This window comes from Carassius gibelio, chromosome B6 (genome assembly GCF_023724105.1).
Source record: "Carassius gibelio isolate Cgi1373 ecotype wild population from Czech Republic chromosome B6, carGib1.2-hapl.c, whole genome shotgun sequence".
NCBI lineage: Eukaryota > Metazoa > Chordata > Actinopteri > Cypriniformes > Cyprinidae > Carassius > Carassius gibelio.
Window position 1 is genome coordinate 25231322 of NC_068401.1, and position 22084 is coordinate 25253405.

Here is a 22084-nt window from a genome sequence, read left to right on the forward strand (position 1 = left end):
ATTTAAAAACATCACTTAAATGTTTTTGTGTAATCTGTTACAAAATATTTTTTGAGTTCTGTGAACTTATCAGGGTTTACAGTGTAAGATTTATAGGGACATTCCACCCAAAAATTACAATTCTGTCACCATTTACTTAAAGAAGATATTTTGAGACAGTCAGAGGTCCAATATCGTTTAAACCCCAACATTCTTCGAAATATCTTCTTTTGTGTTCCACAGAAGCAAGAAAGTCAAGTTTGATGAATTTGGGTGAACTGTCTGTTTAACACTTGTTCATTGATTACAGTGAGACAGATTCAGTTTGATGGCAAGGGCCAGTAAACGTTTATCTTACCAGGCCTATTCATGCAATAAAACACACACCTCTTGTAACATATGTTTGCAGCCACATGAATATTCCTTGTCAATACCTTCCTTGTCTCAGTCGGCCTTGCAGAGCTTCTTCAAGCATGTTTATGATCCTCCTCTTTACCACAGAATATAAATCGATACTCTCAGCTGACTGAGTCAGAGATGTTGATCCACTGCACAGGGCTTGTACACACTATCATTATAATGTTATTATAGACAAGAATAGCCAAACTACTGCATTATTGGCTGTATGCACCCTGTTATGATGTGTTGAAATTGCTGAGATCACAAAAACAGCTTTTTGCTAGGTTTAAGGTGACTGGACGTCTCATTGTTCATTAGTTTGACAAAATAGTCCAAGTGTGATGCAAAAACTGCTGCTACACTTTTTGAATAATAAGGTTGGTTCTACACACTCCAAAAATAAAGTTTTTTATTGCCATCTGAAGAGTCTTTAAAATTCATGGAACTTTTTCCATTGCACAAAAGGTTCTGTATCGTGGACATAATGGTTCTTCTATGGCATCACTGCAAAAAAAGCCTTTTGAAACATTTATTTTTAAGAGTGTGTGGTTCCATTAAGTAATTTCAACATCCATGGAAACTGTCCTTTGCTAAGATTCTTCTGTGGCATTTTAGACCCTTTAGAAACTTTATTTTAAGAGTGTAAAGAAAGGTGCATACATAAATGTTGCAACTCACGGTCAATCTTCAGTTGAACACTTTATGTATTGCACCGCAGCTTCTCACTTTTACGCATGCAACAATAGATGTGGTTTCATTTACATGATCGTGTTACATTGAGAGGTCTATGGCAGACAATAGTAAAAAAAAAAACCCATCTGCTTCCACGATTCAGGATATTAATCCCCTCCCCGCATACACACACGCCTGAATCTCTCATCTTCTAAATCCTCTGTTCGTCCGTGATGCCTCGTCAAGCAGGCACTCCAGCATTCAAGCAGATAAAGGCAAAATGAGATGTGATAGACCAAGAGAAATAGCTCTGAGATCCAACTTTAGACACATTAATAGCTTTTATTGGGTACTTTGTGAAGACAAGTGCTTCTGCAGTGCCCGTCCCCTGTAATCATGCATTATTGCTTTGGCATTTGAGATATTATGTTGTAAGTAAAGATGCAGGACTGTGGGAAACGAGTTCATGTGTGCATTGGAGAAACGATAACCTATGATGAGTGTGTGTGTGTGTGTGTGTGTGTGTGTGAGATGAGCACTTGTGTGTGTATGCAAAAGGCAGCATAAGGCATCAGGCATGTTTGGAAATGGAGCACTACAGGCATTACATTAGCAATGCATGAAGGAGTGCAGCATGTCCTATGTGCAGCGATAGAATAACAATCCTTTATATAGACTGCTTGGCATTCTCACAATAGAAGCGTGTTCTGTTGGTGTCTCTCATTAATCTAACTGCTTCTAGGGTATTTAAAAGGCTTGCTGCATTGTCAATTTATGTTATTTATTTATGACTCCCTGAATATCCATAAGGAAGCAGTGGGAAAACCACAATGAGAGCTTTGACCAGAACGCAACAAAGAAATGGAATTTAAAATGTTAGTCCACCTCAAAAATAAAAAAACTCTGTCATTGATTACTTGCACTTATGTTGTTCCAAACTGTTATGCATTTTCATTCAAGAATGTTTGTAACTAAACAGATTCCCATTGAGTTCCAATATATATATATTTGTAAAAAGAATTGCAGGATCGTGTATAAATTAACACATTGAAGTGCTGTTTTGGACCCCATTGACTTCTTGAAATATCTTCTTTTGTATTACAAAGGAGGTCAGATTTGGAACAACATGACTGTGAGTTAATTATGACAGAATTGTGATTTTTGGGTGAGCTATCCCTTTAAGTTACAAGAAGCACAAATACAGGGTTGGCCTGTTTATTTCAAGTGAATGTATGCCACCATCTCTCTCTCTCTCTCTCTCTCTCTCCACCCCCTTGCTTTCATTTGTGATAAATCCTCGCTTCCAGCAAGGTATTCTTGAGATGCTTGTAATCTTCGGATTCCTTCAGGAAGATTAGTGCAAGCGAGAGCGGCAATCTCATCATCTGAGTGAGAGATTACCATCCAGATTTATGCAAAAGTCTGTGTCTTAATACCAGTTGTGTGTCCTCCCGCTGCTCTGGGGATCGCTGTCATCAGCTCCCATGGGTTTATTCTTCATGTGTTTTTTATGTCGTGCCCTCTGTCTTTGAGAATTCAGAGCATGGAGGTTTTTTTAATGAAAATCAGGCTGATGATACCCATCACTGGCACCAGAACTCGAGAATGGGTTTCCTTTTCAGTATGCAACCACTGTGTAATACTTTACATTTTCTTCCAGCTTTATCTAGCAGAAAATGTTATTGTGCAAGTGTGAAAAGCACTTTTATTTCAATCAGTTCTCGGTTGTGTTACCTTTAAGTATCAAACTTTTTCTTAGATGCTTTTCTCAGCATTTCTTATAAGAAATGGGATAAAAAAAAAAAAAAAATAAAATAAAGGTTATTATGACTTTTTAGCTCACATTTCAGAGAAAAAAGGTCATTATTGGCATAAAAATTGCGATAATTATTATTATTTTTTACATTTATTTTATTTATGAGCAAAAAAATAAAATTATTTATTTGTATTTATTTTTATATTTAATATTTTATTTAGGAGCAAAAAAAAAAAATTTAAGATACAAACTCAAGAGTTCAGAGTTTTTTTCTCTCGCAATATTTTATACTTCACAATTTTTTTTTCTCAGAATTGCTAATTGAATCATTATAATACTGAATTCTTTATTACAATCCTAAAATTATATCTCATTACATCTGAGTTTATATATAATTCTGAATTAGAAATTCTGAGCAATTAGCAAATATGATATGTTATAAAAATGTAACATTTTTCAAATGTATTGAAATGTAATTTATTCCTATGATGCTAAACTGTATTGACAGCATCATTACAGTCTTCAGTGTCACATGATCCATCAGAAATCATTCTAATGTGCTGATTTGCTGCTCAAGACGCATTTCTTATTATTATCAATGTTGAAAACTGCTTTATATTTATATGGAAATAGTGACATTTTTTTTTCAGAATTCTTTGATAGTTTAAATAAATTACTTACTGAATAAAAGGATTAATTTCTTTAAAATGAACAAAAATGTTACCCCAACTTTTGAACAGTGGTATATAAACAGGAAAAAAAATGTTGTTTATCTACAATAAAAATATAGAGCTATACAGTATAAACCATATTGCAAAAACATTGCTGTCAAGCAAGAATAATTCACATATACAGAGATCTCACATTGATTCAGCTATACTCATAATCATTCACAAAATGTCAAGGGAAAAAGAGCCTTTTCATTATGTGAATACAGAGCTGTGAATTTATGATCTATTTTATTTCAATGACCGGACACACATATCATCAGACCAGTCTGAAAGATTGTGCCTCTATCACATGTGGCAATAAAATAACGTTGGCCCGGTGACACAGCGTACCTTTAAACACTTCAGGACGGATCATATATTATAAACTTTGAGACACACTGTGATTTGACCACCAATCAACTTAAGAGCCAATGCAGAGAGATATGAAGAGAGTGCAGCACATAGCGCTTGATGCCAGAGGTGTGTTGAATCTGGTCCAAGAGCCTTTCAGCTCTTAAATGCTATCTAGTTTCAGAGTCCTTATGCAAAGTCAGGAGCCGATTTATGGATGAACACACTGCACACGTTCACTCTCTCTCTGTCTCTCTCACACACACACATACACTGTCGCTGCCTTTGTTAAATTCTCCTTTTACTCCATTTCCAGTCTTGCATCCCCTGGGGTTTCAGCGTCTTCCAAGAATAGACTACACTCTGGTCTGGGATCAGCAGTGAGGCACTGTACAGGCTGCAGTGAAACTGATATGTGTGTACTAGTCTCTGAGCCTATAGGTCATTCTTTTACACACACAGCTGGCTAGATTTGCTTATAGTAGTGGCCTGTTTTTGACTAAAAGAATGATTTACACATCTGCAACAGTACAAAAAAAATCACTTTATTAATCAGTATTTGTCTCATTTTACAGTCAAAATATTAAAATGTCTTTAAAACAAGATACATTTACCTGAGAAGCAAAGTGATGCTAGTTTTCACGAAAAGTTATCTTGAATTCAATTTATGTATCCTCCCATCAGCAAGTAGTGTTTTCTAGTTTTTATTATTTAAATTACAGGAAGATTTATTCTTAAAACAACAAACTGCTATTTGCAAATGAGGTAAGAAAAATAAAACATTAATTTATTACATAATCATTAAAAAAAAAAAACTTAATTAAATGAATTTTAGTGAATTTATTAATGAAATTAGTAAATTAATAAATAGTGATTCGGTATTTAAAATTCTGATTTCTCTTTAAAACAGGGAGAAGAAAAAAACTGTGGTAAGAAAAATAATACTTTAATTGACTAAAAATGCATTTTAAAATATCCTTATATTATGTTTTTTTGCTCCAAGAGTGAATTGACAAATAGTGTTTTTTGTTTTTAATATTAATATGACAGCAAATTCTGATTTATGCTTAAAACATGAAAAAGTTTGTGAATGTGGTAAAATAAAATGATAATTTACTACAATGACTAATCATATGTAATGTTGCTCCAAAAGTACATTTATGATTTTTTTAAACAACAAACAATAATGATTAAGTTTGAATCTGCTTTTTAAATAGTCTTCTCACTTGACAAAGATAGGTTTTTATTTTTAATTTATTTCAATATTTTATGATCACTTCCTTATCATATGAACAATATATCTGTATCATACTGTTTATTGGACGATATTAGATATTTAATTGCTATAACTGGATTATTGCTATACGTTCTGTATAGTGGATAAATAATTGTGCATGCACACTCACTTGATAGTCCTCTTTAAAAATGCTTATTATTTAATAACACTGTTAAATGCAGTTTCTAACAAATTTCAAAATTAATTTGAGCATTTATAGCATTTTTTTTTATATTGACTTATATATTGGTTATTGGCCATTACATAAAAACATTATCGAGTCATGGTTTAGGCAAAAATTATTTTAATATCAGTGGATCTCTATGATAGTTTATCAAATAAAGCACACAATGCACAGGTACTGCTCATATGAAGGTTGTGATTTGCCGTCTATAACACTAGTTCCTCGCGTCAGTGCCAGATGGAGCAGGAAACTCTGAGTGAGGCTTTGGCTCAGGCTTATTCTTCTAATAGTATCACAGATCAAATTGGGCAGCAGTGAGAGTGTCAGCATCTTTGGGCAGCTTTTATAGTTGAGTGTCAGTCAGGAATCCAGTGCCAACCAGTTGGCATCAGCTGTGAGAAATCACTTCCTTTGCAGACCTCTTTATCAGAGAGACAGAAAGACATGGTTTTCTATGTGTGTAGGTGGACAGGAGACGGACGGAGAGTGTGAGGGAGAAGACAGAGAGAACCTGATTGTCTGAAAATACAAGATTTTTAGTTTGCCACAGTTGTATGTTGTACTGCGGATCAGCGTAGTGTTTCTGTATATAAAAAAAACATTAAGGATGGTTAAGTTGATGCAAACTTTACTCATCGGATTGTTAAAGAGATCATAGAATTTCCTTTGTCTATGTACTTTGAAACTTATGTCTGCCACACTCTAAATTTGAAAAGATTATATGAAGAATTACATGATGAAATCATTATTTATTGTAAATCATCATAATTCAGCACATTTGCATATTAGAATGATTTCTGAAGGATCACGTAACACTGATTACTGGAGTAATGATGCTGAAAATGTAGCTTTGCATCACAGCAATAAATCACATTTTAAGTTGTTTTAAATTGTAATAATATTTCACAATTGATCTGATGTTACCCACACTTTTGAAGGCTGGATATACTGTTAATAAATTAATGAATACTTTGGGGAGTAATAAATGGTAATGAATTCATTTAAAGAAATTTTGATATGAACATTTAAAAGTCGTAGTTTTGTTGTTCAAATTAACCAGACATTCAACTGATCGAAGCTTTTGATCGCTGTATCTTGCCTTCATATATTTGTACCTGAATAATTTCACATCTGAGTGCTCTTGTGTGGGCACTTGTGTTTTGATTGTGACAGCTCGAATGGCGAATTCCTGCAGTGATAACTGTTTCAAAACACAAGTAATAAATAAGCAAGACATTATTAAACCAAACAAGGTCATGAAAGCGTGAAGTGTCAAACGTCTGAGTGGAAATTTAAATTCGAGCACAGACTGTTTACTTTGGGGCCCTGGTGGCATGAGCACAAGCATTTCATCTGTCTCAGCGTGACAAGCACTTCAGTACAGCTCAGAGTCTCACGACAATACCTGAGCCAGAATAGTTCATCCAGACAGTTATTTACTTCACTAAAGACAAGTGCAAACTTCAGCAGTGATTTGCACAATATATAAGACTGATCTAACGCTAGCATTCAATGGAAAAATCAGACATTTTTTTTCATTTTGCTTGGGCTTTGCACAATGGAAGCTTGTTTCCACCACTGAATGAAAATAAAAGAGGTAATTGAGACTTTTTAATCTCACAATTCTGACTTTTTTGGTGTGAACTCGCAATTCAGATTTTTTTTTCTCAGAATTGCAAGATATAAACTCATAATTGCAAGTTATGAAGACAGAATTGTGATATTTAAGAAAATAATACTTTTTTTCTCAGAATTTGACTTTATAACCTCCAATTATGAGATTATATCTAAAAAGTTTTTTGCTATTGCAAAAAAAGTCCATATTGCGAGATTTAAACCCTGCAATTGCGAGACAAAAGATAAATTTGAGATATACAGTAAACTCGCAATTGAAAGAAAATTGTATTTTTCCCTCAGAATTGGACTTAATACTCACAGTTATGAGATGTGAGATGTAAGTGCGAGGAAAAAGTCAGAAGTGTGAGATAAAAAGTCGCAATTACCTTATTTATCTTTTATTCATGGTGGAAACAGGCTTCCTACTATTCTCAAATTTCTTTGAAAAACAATGTTTATTCATTACTTATCCTCTTGTAGGAAACCTGTTAAGAACCCATGAGAGAAAATGAGTACCTCTGTGGTTAAAATGCTGACACGTGCAGATATTGCACAAACACACACAGGAGCAATGAATAGATGGTTTTTCTCATATGTGCACGGGGGATCACAGCGGTGTGTCTTGTCTGCGGCTCACATGATAACCGATCAAAGCAAACCTCCTTCCATCAAAGCCTTTTGTTGCACAAATGAGCTAAATGAGTGAACGAGCTCTGCCCTTATCTTCTCTGTTGTCCTCTTATTTTAGTATGTGTGTAGGCACACTTTTCTTCTGCAGTTTTATATGTTCCCTCATCAAATGCTAATTATCAAAACATGTTTGACACATATAGTAGGAGGAATGGCAGCAATTATCCCTGCTTTAACATGCTTCTGTAGAGAACACAATTGTACCATATTAACTCAGGGGCCACGTTGTGTGACTGAGCTGATTGTTAAAGGAGTAGTTCACCAAAAGATGTAGATGAGTTTGTTTCTTGTTCAGAACAGATTTGGAGAAACTAAGCATTACATCCCTCGCTCACCAATAGATCCTCTACAGGTGAATGGGTGCCGTCAGAATGAGAGTCTAAACAGCTGATAAAAACATCACAGTAATCCACACAACCCCAAGTCCATCAGTTAACATCTTATCTGAGTAATATGTCGTAGGGAAACAAATGAGTTTCATGAGAATTTCCATATCGTGAATTCTCATCCCATCCCTCCTTCAGCTTTTCAGGACTATGAGATCTGTGCGAATGTGAAAATATTCAGTTTTCAGGAGCAGTTCATGTAGCTGGTGAATTCACAGCAAATTACAAATCTGTGGTTGTTTCTTTGGTGGTGGATTTCTCTGCCTTCCTTCATTGTGTTGTTGGGGCTACAGGCTCAATTTTGTTTAGCCCTGATCCCTGGCAGTTTTATTGACTTTTGGCCTGTTTCAGATTACTTTTAAACTGCTACTGAAGAAGAAACTAGTAAGAAAGTCAGAGGAAAATGGGCTGCTATGCTGTATGATAGTGTCTGTCTGTGTCACTCCTGTTTGCAGGCTTTTTGTACTCTGAAATCTAAACAAAATAATAATTATTTATTAGAAATTTAAAAATCAATAGTTTGGAGGAGTGTTTTCTGTGGCTTGTTTAGAATATCACAGGCAGTTAGATGATAAAATTTAGATACATAGAGATTTTTCAGCCTACAAAATAAAAACTGAAAATGTCCAAAATTGTATCAGATGCTGTAAACTGATATGGTAAAATGTCATGTTTAGAGTGTGCTTTTAAAGTATATAATGCTGTCTGCTTTTAAGTCAGCATGACTCTATAATTGGCTGCTTGACAACTCGTGTGAACAGACGACAGGCTGGCATCAAGTTTGATTTACAATGCCGCAATTAACAATCACTGTCTTGTCCTCCATGCAGTTTGGTGGAAAATGAAAATGATTAGCTGTGCAGTTGAAAGTGATCTTGAGTTTTTATAATGGAAATGTATTTGATGTATGATGGTTTTGTCAAAGGATGCCGCAGACAACTGTAAATGCAAAAGAACCAGTTATTAACAGGATGATGACACAGAATGGATCTAGAAAGGAACACCAGTTTATATTCATATTAATTAATGGCAACAAAAACATACATTCTTAGACTTTGGAAAGAGAACTTCTTGTAGCTGACAAGGTTGTGCATTATTCCGAACAGAGAATGGCTTTGGAATTCCTGAATCTAAATTGAGCTGACAAACAGGATGCATAATTGTAATTAAAATTCATTTTGTTTTAATATATATTCAATTAAAAGTAGAATTAAAATGTAATGATATTTACAAAGCTGTTTGCTGGAAGTGTAATTTTTACTAATGTATTTTATTTTTAATTGTTAATCGTAAGCTTGTTATTATACATTCCAGCATCCGGTGGGATTCGGCCAATTCCATTTCCAGCTCCTGAATTAAAAAGAGAGCAAATTTGCCCACTCCTGTTGGCAGGCTAATTCAACAGTCTTAAATTTCCTTTTGCACACCCAAATAATACTTATAATACACAGTTCTGACATATGGCGGTCAGGTGGTAACATCACCATCAACTAGATTTTGAAAAACTCCTTTTAATTCAAACCAATCTGCTTTAGCTGTGAAATGTTGTAATGCATAATCACCACAAGAGGTCATTAAACTTTCCTCACTGATTTCACAGAGCATTAAGTGAATCCGGGATGACAGAGTTTCCTATAGCTTTGATTTTTATCCTTTTATATTTTTCCCCATCTATTCCCAATCTCATTTGTGTAAGAGCCTGCAGCAGTGGCGATAACTGCGGCGAGCGGCCGATGACTCAGCACATCCAGACAGAAACGGCCTATGGGGCGTTCATGCTTTGCTGTCTGTATGGAAATGGCAAGCTGTTCCTGCCACAGCCTCTGCAATTGATGATATGACTAGAGCCGCCGCATGCCTGATGACTGCAAAATCTGCCATCTGCTTTTCTTAAGTGAAAATTCTATTGAAAGGAATGTGCACTTTCCGAATATGCTGCGGTTGAGAAAAATCTGTAAACAGCACAGTTAGAAGTGTTCCTGAGCCTGCCATAGAGAGCCAACCAGTGGATAACCTTAAAGCACTAGTTCACTCAAAGATTAATCGCCTTCATGTTGTTCCAAACCTGTTGGACTTTCTTTCTGATTTTAAAACACAGAATTTGAAAAAAAAAAAAAAAAAAATTCATAGGGCCCAAGAAGAAGTCAAATGGACAAATATAATTTAAAAGGAAGTAAACGCTGTAACCAACAGGGCACTCAGTATTCTGGGAAGTTTGTGTGCATTTGGAATCATATTTTTCAAATAAAGCCATGGTAACACTCATTTTATATACAGCACACAGAGAAAATTATATGAATATGACAGTGGGCAAATGCATAAGGCGCAGTATAATGTGAAATCACTAGTTTAAAGTTTAAAGCATTCAATTCACACAGACCTACCGTCACACAGAGAACACGTGTTCATGCTGGATACACATACACACTTCACAAGATCTCACAGCAGGATTCAACTGAATTTCCAAGGTCTGAGAAATTAAATGTCCATTAGTCATTCAAAGATTTGTTTAAATGATATAATGCGTATTTGCTTAATGCTGATGGCAAACAATAAAGTATTATAATGTTTGCCTTTGTATTACTAATAACATAACATAATTTTATAACTAATAACATAAAAGCAATCGTTAAAATACTTTCAGTAAACATTCATTCCTTTGTTTAACCATTCTATTTGATTATTGGACAGACTTCTAACCGTATTAAACAGAAGTGTTAACGATGACAGTAAACAAGAGGGAGAATGTGAGCATGTTAGAGCCGTCAAAATAAAAGTCCCGCCTCAAACACACCGGCTAAGCGGAAAAACTTAACGGCCATTGCCGATATTTGAAAAATGCCAAATATCGGCCGATATATCGTCGTTGGCAATATATCGGTCGACCACTAATCTGAATCTCTGTTTTATTTACAACTTATACATTATATATTTTTTTACAGTAATTGTTTTTAGTTTTTTATCCTTGCTCATTGTAATTGAAAAAAAAAAAAAAAAAAATACAAGTTCCATGAAGGACAGAGAGTCGTACTGTTTTGGAATAACTTGAATAAATAATGACAGATGTTTCTTTTTCAGGTCTACTATCCCTTTAAGGTCTTTCTTGCAATATTCTCTGCTGAAGTGGACCCTCATCTTGGCTGTCTTTTATCAGTGGAGTTTAAATGTGCTGTGAAACTGCTTTCCATTCAAGCAAACACCCTGCTTAGTGAAACAGAAGATTTTAAAATCATCAGTTAATGTTAACCCAGTAGAGCATGAAGCACCAGAGCAGATGTTGCTTCTGAAAGCTATCCTCAAATGAACCACGGTCGCAGTCTTACAGTTTTTTTCAGTCGCTAACAAGCATTTGTCCAAGCAGTTGTCACATTTTCAAAACTCTAAACACAATTAGCACAGCATCTGTCTATTGTGGCCATACCATTCACACATTTCATGTCGTTTTCACACAATATGGGGTCATTAAATACATTTCCACAATGCTTACATTTTCTGAACAGACAAGCTATACCTCCCAACAAAATTATGGATCGTTTTTGTAGTATTTACAAATGTTAACACACAACATCCCACAATAGCAAAAACAATGTTCCAAACCTTAGAGACAGTATAACAACCTCTGCTTCTGCAATTATATCAGTTCAAAAACAATATATTTTATCTGATTTATGTTGTGTAAATTGGGCCAACCACAGCTGATTCCTATCTGGCTTAGACTCAATGGCAGGGGTTATTTTTTCTATTACATTGACACTTATACAATGAAAGGAGGACTTTGAAGAGTGATGTTTTTGGAAACAGAAAAAGACAAACACTGTAATGTATGGACAAGGAAGAGTAAGAGCGAGGGGCCCAGGGAGAAGAGCAGGCCCAGTGAGAGGAGCAGGAGCAGTGAGAGGAGCAGTGAGAGATGCAGTGAGAGGAGCAGGAACAGTGAGAGGAGCAGTGAGAGGAGCAGGAGCAGTGAGAGATGCAGTGAGGGGAGCAGGAGCAGTGAGAGATGCAGTGAGAAGAGCAGGAGCAGTGAGAGGAGCAGTGAGAGGAGCAGGAGCAGTGAGAGATGCAGTGAGGGGAGCAGGAGCAGTGAGAGATGCAGTGAGAGGAGCAGGAACAGTGAGAGATGCAGTGAGAGGAGCAGGAACAGTGAGAGATGCAGTGAGAGGAGCAGGAACAGTGAGAGATGCAGTGAGAGGAGCAGGAACAGTGAGAGATGCAGTGAGAGGAGCAGTAACAGTGAGAGGAGCAGGTGCAGTGAGAGGAGCAGGAGCAGTGAGAGGAGCAGTGAGAGATGCAGTGAGAGGAGCAGGAGCAGTGAGAGATGCAGTGAGAGGAGCAGTGAGAGATGCAGTGAGAGATGCAGTGAGAGGAGCAGGAGCAGTGAGAGATGCAGTGAGAGGAGCAGGAACAGTGAGAGGAGCAGGTGCAGTGAGAGGAGCAGGAGCAGTGAGAGGAGCAGTGAGAGATGCAGTGAGAGGAGCAGGAGCAGTGAGAGGAGCATGAGCAGTGAGAGGAGCAGTGAGAGATGCAGTGAGAGATGCAGTGAGAGGAGCAGGAACAGTGAGAGGAGCAGTGAGAGGAGCAGGAGCAGTGAGAGATGCAGTGAGGGGAGCAGGAGCAGTGAGAGATGCAGTGAGAGGAGCAGGAACAGTGAGAGATGCAGTGAGAGGAGCAGGAACAGTGAGAGGAGCAGGTGCAGTGAGAGGAGCAGGAGCAGTGAGAGGAGCAGTGAGAGATGCAGTGAGAGGAGCAGGAGCAGTGAGAGGAGCATGAGCAGTGAGAGGAGCAGTGAGAGATGCAGTGAGAGATGCAGTGAGAGGAGCAGGAACAGTGAGAGATGCAGTGAGAGGAGCAGGAACAGTGAGAGATGCAGTGAGAGGAGCAGGAACAGTGAGAGATGCAGTGAGAGGAGCAGGAACAGTGAGAGGAGCAGGTGCAGTGAGAGGAGCAGGAGCAGTGAGAGGAGCAGTGAGAGATGCAGTGAGAGGAGCAGGAGCAGTGAGAGGAGCATGAGCAGTGAGATGAGCAGTGAGAGATGCAGTGAGAGATGCAGTGAGAGGAGCAGGAACAGTGAGAGATGCAGTGAGAGGAGCAGGAACAGTGAGAGATGCAGTGAGAGGAGCAGGAACAGTGAGAGGAGCAGGTGCAGTGAGAGGAGCAGGAGCAGTGAGAGGAGCAGTGAGAGATGCAGTGAGAGGAGCAGGAGCAGTGAGAGGAGCATGAGCAGTGAGAGATGCAGTGAGAGGAGCAGTGAGAGATGCAGTGAGAGGAGCAGTGAGAGATGCAGTGAGAGGAGCAGGATGCAGTGAGAGGAGCAGGAGCAGTGAGAGGAGCAGTGAGAGATGCAGTGAGAGGAGCAGGAGCAGTGAGAGGAGCAGTGAGAGATTGTTTTTATTTTACCCCCCCCCCCTCCTTTTTTATCTGGGCTTTTTGCTGTTGTTGTTTTTTTGTTCGGAATGCTTTTATGTGTTTCATGGATATTTTGTTCACTGTAAGCAATACTGTAAAACCTTTTCTGTTCTATCATACCGTGTTTCTACTGTACCTCCTGCAGTAAACAGTAAAGGAAAAAAATAGCTTTTTACTGGAATGCTTTTGAATGTGAACATTACTGTACATTTGGACATGCAGTTCCTAACCAAGAAATTTAGTGTAAAACAGTGAATTGCATGTTTTGCATGCAAATACCTGTAAAACTGAGACTGAAAAGTCTATGCAGTTTTTGTAATGTCAACAATAGCCAGTATTTTGAAACCTGGTGTACTTTGATTGACTGCATGTAACTTGTGAGGTGAAAACAAGTGTTATTCTTTGACAGAATAATTTAATTTTGAGTCAGATTTCCAGTGTTTTGGTAAAGTTGGTTTGTGCAGAGAAAGAGGTGTTCTATTTTGAAATGAAGATTTAGTATATATTTAACAAAATGTGTTTTTGAGAAGAAAATGATCCATTTGGCCAATTGTGTTTTGTAGGTGTTAGTCTGTGTTAAGAGTTTAGAAAAAGTATCTGAAGTATGGTTAAGCGCTTGTTAGCGATTGAAAAAAACTGTAAATGTATTAAATCTATCATCTATCTATCCATTCATCCATCCATCCATCCATCCATCCATCCATCAGTCCACTATCTATCTATCTATCTATCTATCTATCTATCTATCTATCTATCTATCTATCTATCTATCTATCTATCTATCTATCTATCTATCTATCTATCTATCTATCTATCTATCTATCGATTCATCCATCCGTCTGTATGTCTGTCCATCCATCCACTATCTATATCTTGACTAACCTTGCTTTTGTGGCTAAACTTCAATGACATAAACATCTTTGAATTTCACTTTGTTTTATATTTTGCTTCCTTTCCTACACTGTAAAAAATGATTGTGATTTCACAGTAAAAGTCTGTAAAAATGCTACAGTAAAACCTGTTAAGTTGTTAACAGTAAGTCTCCATACTATATACAGTGAATATATATAATTATGTTTAACATAATTTTACAGTAAAATACTGTTAAAAATACTGCTTTTGGAAGTTCTTTTCTTATCAGTTATGTACATTAGTTATGTACACAACATCTAATGTTGTAAAATTAATGTTATTACATTATAACAGTATCATGTGTGTTACCATGATGGTGTTTAGTGTGTGTGTGTGTGTGTGTGTGTGTGTCTGTGTCTGTGAATCAGACTGCGAAACTTCTATAAGTATTGCCCTCCTCAGCTCGTAAAAAAAACTGTTTGTGATGAGCTTTGGTTCATCATGTGCCTTTCTCATCGCCACCCGTTTTTTGGTGGTTATCATTGCATTACAGTGGTTCAAAACAGATATTAGTACCTCAATATGTTTGTTTATTCATATTACATCAGTTAATAAAATTTTATTTTATTGTGAAAATAAGTTAAGTCTGTAAAACCTAAAATGTTGCTACCATATTTTTAATGGTGAAGGTCTGGCAACCACAGCTGCTGGTATTTTTCTGTAAATGTCAAATGTTTATGTTAAATCTACTTGAAATATAAATGTATTATTTAGCTACAGTCTTTGTCTTATTGAGCATAATATGTCATTCGAATATATATAGAAAAAAAACTGTAACCTTTAATGAAGATGTATACAAGTAATTCTATGTTCTGGTTTATCTTACTGGGGTTCAGTCAGAACACTTATGAAGTATCACTGATTGATCAATAAACCACACAGAAGAACTGTAAATGACATTTTGTGACCTGTAACATATACTATAATAGAAATATTCATATGACCTGTGGTTCTTCTGATATATCATCTGTCCAATGAATCATTTTGAAACACAGATATCACATACTTTTCAAATGCCAGAGATAGCAGGGACGTCTTGTGTTCTGCGTTAGATAACTGTGTTCTCAAGATAAATTTATCTACAGAATGACAGCTGTCCCTGTGCGATGACATCAGCAGGGGACGGTGAAGATTAGAACTGTATGGATTAAATATTTATTAAAGATTTCAGTTTACATATCTGTAGCCTTTGGACCCAAGAACCAGTCCTTATTCAGGACAATTCTTTTTTCTAAAAAAGTGTCACCTGTTTCTTTAATGTCTTTGTTTCAATTAACAGTCCATTGATGCGATATAAGGAAAACACAATTATATTCTGTTTTGTTTCCTGCAGGTTTTCAGACCTGATTATTCTACAACCGCATTATAGATGAAATAGTATTTTAGCTTTTTTTTCTCTCCTTTATACAGTTTTAGTATTTTAGCTTTTTTTTGTCCTTTATACAGTTTTTTCATACAAATTCCAGTTCTTTTACATTAATTGTTTAAAAAGACTCAAACATTCCTGAACTTATGAGTTTTCGGTTTAAATCAGTGTAGTGTTGTTATTTTTAACAGTAATTGAAATATGGCACACACAAAAAAACTATGTTAAAATTTGAAATGTTTATCCAATGCTATTAGATGTGCAAACTCTCTTTTTGCATAAAAAAAGTTAATTTGCATCTGCATTTGTAGTAGTTTCCCCCTCAGATGCAAAATTTATGGGAGGAGAATATTTACATGAATCATGCAAAGTCATTTACTAATGCAGGGGTAGGCAGTATACTGATATTTGAACTATTATTTAACGCCCCAAAAATGCATGTCCTAACCCATTTGCACCTGTGTTGTTAGTAGATTGTACTCACCTGATTATCCAGCTCTGCTTCTATGCGACTCAGTGCACTTTTTTTTGTAGACTGCTTTGATCTTTACAGTGTTTGTTAAATTGCGCATTTTCAGTCGCATCAGCCACAGAACTTTCCACTCTCATCAGTGCTTTTGTGGGATTGCGCTCTCACACTATTGCCCTGTTTAGTGAATCTGGCCCTTGATGTTGAAAGGAATTTCCGTTAGCATTTTCAGTTAGCATTAGCATAAACTGGCGTTCTAGCACACCGCCTTCTCAGTAATTAAATTCGGTTGATATCAGTAGGTATTTCAGCTGTCCAGGAGGCACAGAACACATTATCCCTCACTCCTCTGGTCATTTAAGTAAGTGGTCTAATGTGCTATCCGCTCTGTCAGCCACCACATACAGACCTTTTTTTCTCACTAACTAAATTAGCATCTGTGCTAGACCACTCACTTAGGCCCACAGAAACTTATGGACTTCTGAAATTTTCTCTGCCTGTCAGTTTGCAATTTCTCTGAATTATGCACAGTCAATCAATGGCGAATGTGGGATCACTCTATTTTCAGTAGGCTATATACAGTATTTGGGCTAAATATGATTTGCTTTATGATTAGTCTCTTTGATAAATTTAAATGTCCTTGTTGAATGTAAATATTTTTGTACCTTGCAAATTTTTTGCATGAATTGTTTGTTTCATAATAATTTTACTGACTGAATATCCTATAAAAGGCAGTTTAATGGAAACTTCCCATTATAGCAAACCACCATATATAGCGTGACAACATGAATTGTACACAGAAACTGACTTTAAAAATAAAGCTACCCTGAGAATATATACACAGCTAAATATGACAGCTAGCATCAGTCTCCTATTTATGCGTTTACTTAAAAAAATAAATGAATAAAGTGTATATTTATCAGTGAATGTTCAATGAATTGATGAAGTTCATTATAGTGATTAATTCCCGTAATCTGTTACTGCCAGCCGGGTAGAAAGTATTACTGTCATTGATTGTATATCAGTAATGAGAAGAGACTGCCTTCTTCTGAGGAACACTAATAGTCTTTGAGCGGACTACTTAAATGGTGTGCTTAAAAAACAATTTCAGGAGATTAATTAGCACACCTCCGTGAAGTTATTGAGGAAGCTTTGACTCTGTCTTAATAGATTGGAAATCTGTCTTTCTCGCTCAGTCATGTTTTACAGGGTTCCCGCGGTCATGGAAAACTTCATGGCCTGGAAAATAAATGGAAATTAAATTTAAAAGTCATAGATGGAAATTTCATATATATATTTATATATTTCATAAAAAGCTTTTGATAGCTAGATATTGCTGTTTGTTAGTGATTGTATAGAGTATAAACCAGTGAGTGGGACTGCAGTTTTTTCATTGAAGGTAACCGTCTTTGTCAGTCACTGGGTGGTAAATATTACAGATCCAGATCCAAACCAACACATATTCTTGCCAATGCAGTTTAACGGTTTTTACTCTATAATAATTGTTATATTTCAGTTTTTTCTATTATTTTGGAGGGACAGAATGTAGAGATATTAAAGAATAGTTCACCCAAAAATGATGAAAATTTCAGGATTCAGGCTATCCAGATGTAGAAGATTTTGTTTTTTCATCTCAACAGATTATAATAATTTAGCATTACATGTCTTGCTCACCAATGGATCCTCTACAGTGAATGGGTGCCGTCAGAATGAAAGTAAAAAACATCACAATAATCCACAAGTAATCCAAACCTCTCCAATATCTTGTGAAGTGAAAGCTGCATGTTTGTAAGAAACAAATCACAAATCAAAGTTCATAACAAATTATTACAGTCCTACCAGTGTAGAAGTGTGTACCCTGTTTTCACATGTACTGTAAATGGTGCTCGATATGTGCATATATCTCTCCATATTCAGAAAAGAAAGCAATATTATGGATAGAGGATTCGTATTTTAGCTAGAAACGAGAGGCCAGAGATGTATATATATATATATATATATATATATATATATATATATATATATATATATATATATATATATATACATAGTACTATGCAAAATTCTTAGGCCACTAGTATTTTCACCAACAAAAAATTATTTTAAGTCCGTTATTTCTATCTTTTTCTGTAGCGTGACAGTTTCCAAACATTATTTTTGCCATTAAATGTAATAATTCAGTGAGATTTTTGTTTGCACAATGAGTCTGACAGCAGCCAGTGCTCCACACAGAGACCTGATCTCATAATCATCCAGTCAGTCTGGAAAGACATTCTGATGGCACCCATTCACTACAGAGGATCCACTGCTGGTAATGAAAGTGACCCCATCTTGGATTGACTTTTTTTTTTGTGTGAACTATTCCATCTGCTGCTGCTGAATTGCTGCTGCTGCTGGTTATCTCTGTAGTTGTAGATTATTCCTGCTGCTGTAAGCAAGTACAACATGCTACTATCAATGTATACAGCAATACAGTGCTGTGAGTATTGAAGACATAATGCTGCTGTTCAGATAGCATATAAAACCCCTGTAGCAGATCTATACAGGTGGAGCTGGGGAAGGTGGGCTTCAGATAATTCTGAAGCGTGCTGCAAATGTGAATACAAGTGAATACAAACCAGTCATTTAAAGGGGGGGGAGTGAAATGCTCGTTTTCACTCAATATCCTGTTAATCTTGAGACCTATAGAGTAGTACTGCATCCTTCATATCTCCAAAAAGTCTTTAGTTTTATTATATTTATAAGAGAAAGATAGTCTGTACCGTTTTTTCCTGGAAAAACACGAGCGGCTGGAGGCGTGACGTGTGGGCGGAGCTAAAGAATCATGAGTGCGAAGTAGGCTTTTGCGTTGAGAGCGTTTGGAAGCTGTGACATTACCGTGAGGAAAAAAACATCATCCAAAACAAACCATGGCTAACAGTCAGATTCAGCCGTATATTTATGATCCAGAATCAGATCCAGAGGCTGAAATTGAACAAGAGCAGCATCAGCAACAACGTCTCTATGTGGTATGTACTGAAACTGTATATATTTGCTTAGCGGTTTTGGAAAATGACTAAGTTCCACTTTATGTCGTCTTTTTTTTTTTTTTAAGCTGCACATGTGAAGTGCAGTTTGATGCCAACATCGCATGTTGTTTACTTGATGTGCTTACGCGCCGATAGCTAAGTTAACAACACAGAGATATTTTAAGCAGTTTTACTCACCGCATGCGGTTCCAACACACGATCGTGACCCTTTTTCGTTGGGACTGCATCATCCTTGAGAAATAAACGATGTGCAAATCCGGCGTCAAACTGGGCCTTGTTTGTAAAAAAAGCATCTTCGAAATGCAGGGAACAAACAAAAACACTTGCACAACTCCGTTGACGCTCTGTAAAAATAAACTCCATCCACTGGTCCCTTAATGCTGTTTTTTTTATGGTAATCTGTGCAGGGTTGTCTTGCCCTGGCAACCAAAAACACACTTCTTTTGTGACAATTCGTGACGCTCTCGCTCTGATCAGTGAATGTCTCGTCTCTGCTATACGGGAGTATTCGGCAGAAGTGCCTTAGGACCCATATAAGGAAATTCCACTCCATCTAACATCATACAGACCCATACTCGAAAAAAACTTTCAGAAACTTGTGACAAACCGGAAGAGGTATTTTTGGAACAAAAATACTCCTTCAAATGTACAACTTAATTTTTGAAACTTTGTCCATGTTTAGCATGGGAATCCAACTCTTTAACAGTGTAAAAAACTCAGTATGCATGAAATAGCATTTCACCCCCCCCCCCCCTTTAAAAGTAAATTATTCCATTGTCTGTCTGAATACTTGAGTTTAGTTACCGTTCAATATTTATGCGCTGCTTTAATTGATGCACATAAACCCACATTCATCACTTACACATACACAGAGTCGGAGACTGCAGATTGCAATGCACACACATAAACTTGTTGTCAATACTTCCCTGCGATCTTTGTAAATAAAAAAGCCTAGATACTAGATTGCTACATTATATTTTTCAGCGTTGAGGTGGCGCTGTTTTTTAAGTAATTAATTGTTTGTAGAGAGAGATGCGCGGACGCAGCATGCAGGTAAAGCACACACAACTGTCACTTCTTTCTCTCTCGATTGCTAATTAATTTACAAATAAATTGTATAATTAATTCAAGTAAATGTGATCTTACCGCACTATTTTATCTCTGTGTCCGATTTGATTTGAAGCAGGCAGAATACTATTTGTATATACACACACACACACACACACACACACACACACACACACACACACACACACACACAGTATAATCCATAATAAATAATAATTAACACTTTTATAGTTAACAATTATCTGAATTGTAATATTTTTCTGAAATCTTTTTTCCAAATTTTTAGTACAGGATTAAAGTGTGTCTTTTTCAGAGGAGTGAACATGGTAATGACTGGTTCATGTGTGCCATTGACCTGAGTTTGAATCTCGCTCAGTCTTTCAGATTTGAATTGCATCTATTAAGCATAACTAAACAAATTTAAGCTTCTGAAAGACTAACCCAAATCCATTTATAAAGGTTATTTTGGTTGAAAAGGCCTAACTGCAAAGAATACTTCTCTTCAGTTTAATTAAGTTCTTTTTTTGAATACCTCTAAAACACTTTGAATGCTTCATGGATATGTTACACAGTAACAGACTGACCTCTGTGCAGCCTGTGATCAGCGATCTGACCTTCATTATCATATCATATCCTGCTCGGCTTGACTGTATTGAGCGGGTTAGCATTTGACAGTGCTTCTCCAATAGGTCAGTGCTGAAGAGCAGATGGATTACCATAGTGGAGCATTATTGATTTCACTGCATTATAATGCCATAGCCAGTATGACATTCTGGGCCGTAATTTGAACGTGATGTGGCGGATCACTCGATAGATCTAAGATGGATTGGCATGAAATCATATCCCAACGTATCTCTTTACACCGAAATTTAACAGCTCCCTGCAAACTAAAATATGAGATTCATACCCAAGACACTGTATTTTCAGCATTTGTTTTTGCACATCATGTCTCTGGCACACATAAGAAAATATTTGCTTATAAGATGTAAATTAATGTTGTTTTTCTGAGTTTATAATCTTATGGATGACTTGTGTCAGTAGAGATACGCTCAGCCCTTATTGAACTGATTGGAAATAATGCAGGAGGTAACAATCCCAGCAAGAGGAAATGAGACAAATGATGAGGAACTTGTTGACAATGAGCAGACCACATCTCACCACGCGTTCGCTCCAGCATGAGCACGCTATTCTGGGTGCTGAGCGATTTCATTGCAGAGCGAGAAAATTGGATCTTTTATTGGGGTTGTTTTTCTCATTTTCTGATAAATATAATTTGGAAACTTGTTTTCTCTTTAAGGCTCTGAAGTATTAATGGCAGAAGTTTCTATCACCTGTATTATTTCTTTGCCGCATTCAGACTATGATTGTAATGTGGTTAAATCAGGCTTTGTAATGAACTATGAGTGAATTTTCCTCTTTTCTCTGATAGTTTAAATCTAAATATTAGAAACTATAGAAGCTAAATATTTTCTATATAATATTTTATACACATTTAATAATCATTAGAATTTATATATATATTTTTTGTAAAAATGGTTTTCATATTTTTGTGAGAATGAGTTCAGTAGTATTTTTTCAAAGAAAATTCTGTTGTATTGTGAAATAGTAAATAATATTATAAAATAGTATGATATTATAAAATAACTGTGTTCTGTTTATTCCTGTGATTACAAAAAGGGATTTTCAGCATCAGTACTCCATTCTTTAGGATCACATGATGCTTCAGAAATCAGTCAAATATGCTGATTTATTATTATCAGTGTTGAAAACAGTTGTGCTGCTTTATATTTTTGTGGAAACTTTGATCAACTTAT

At 36.3% G+C, this 22084-nt stretch overlaps 1 protein-coding gene across 1 annotated transcript in view; it reads left to right on the forward strand.

Moving 5' to 3' along the window:
• LOC127959660 (heparan-sulfate 6-O-sulfotransferase 3-B-like) overlaps positions 1 to 22084 on the forward strand; it is a 29619-nt gene that overhangs the window by 2498 nt on the left and 5037 nt on the right. The window lies entirely within an intron of this gene.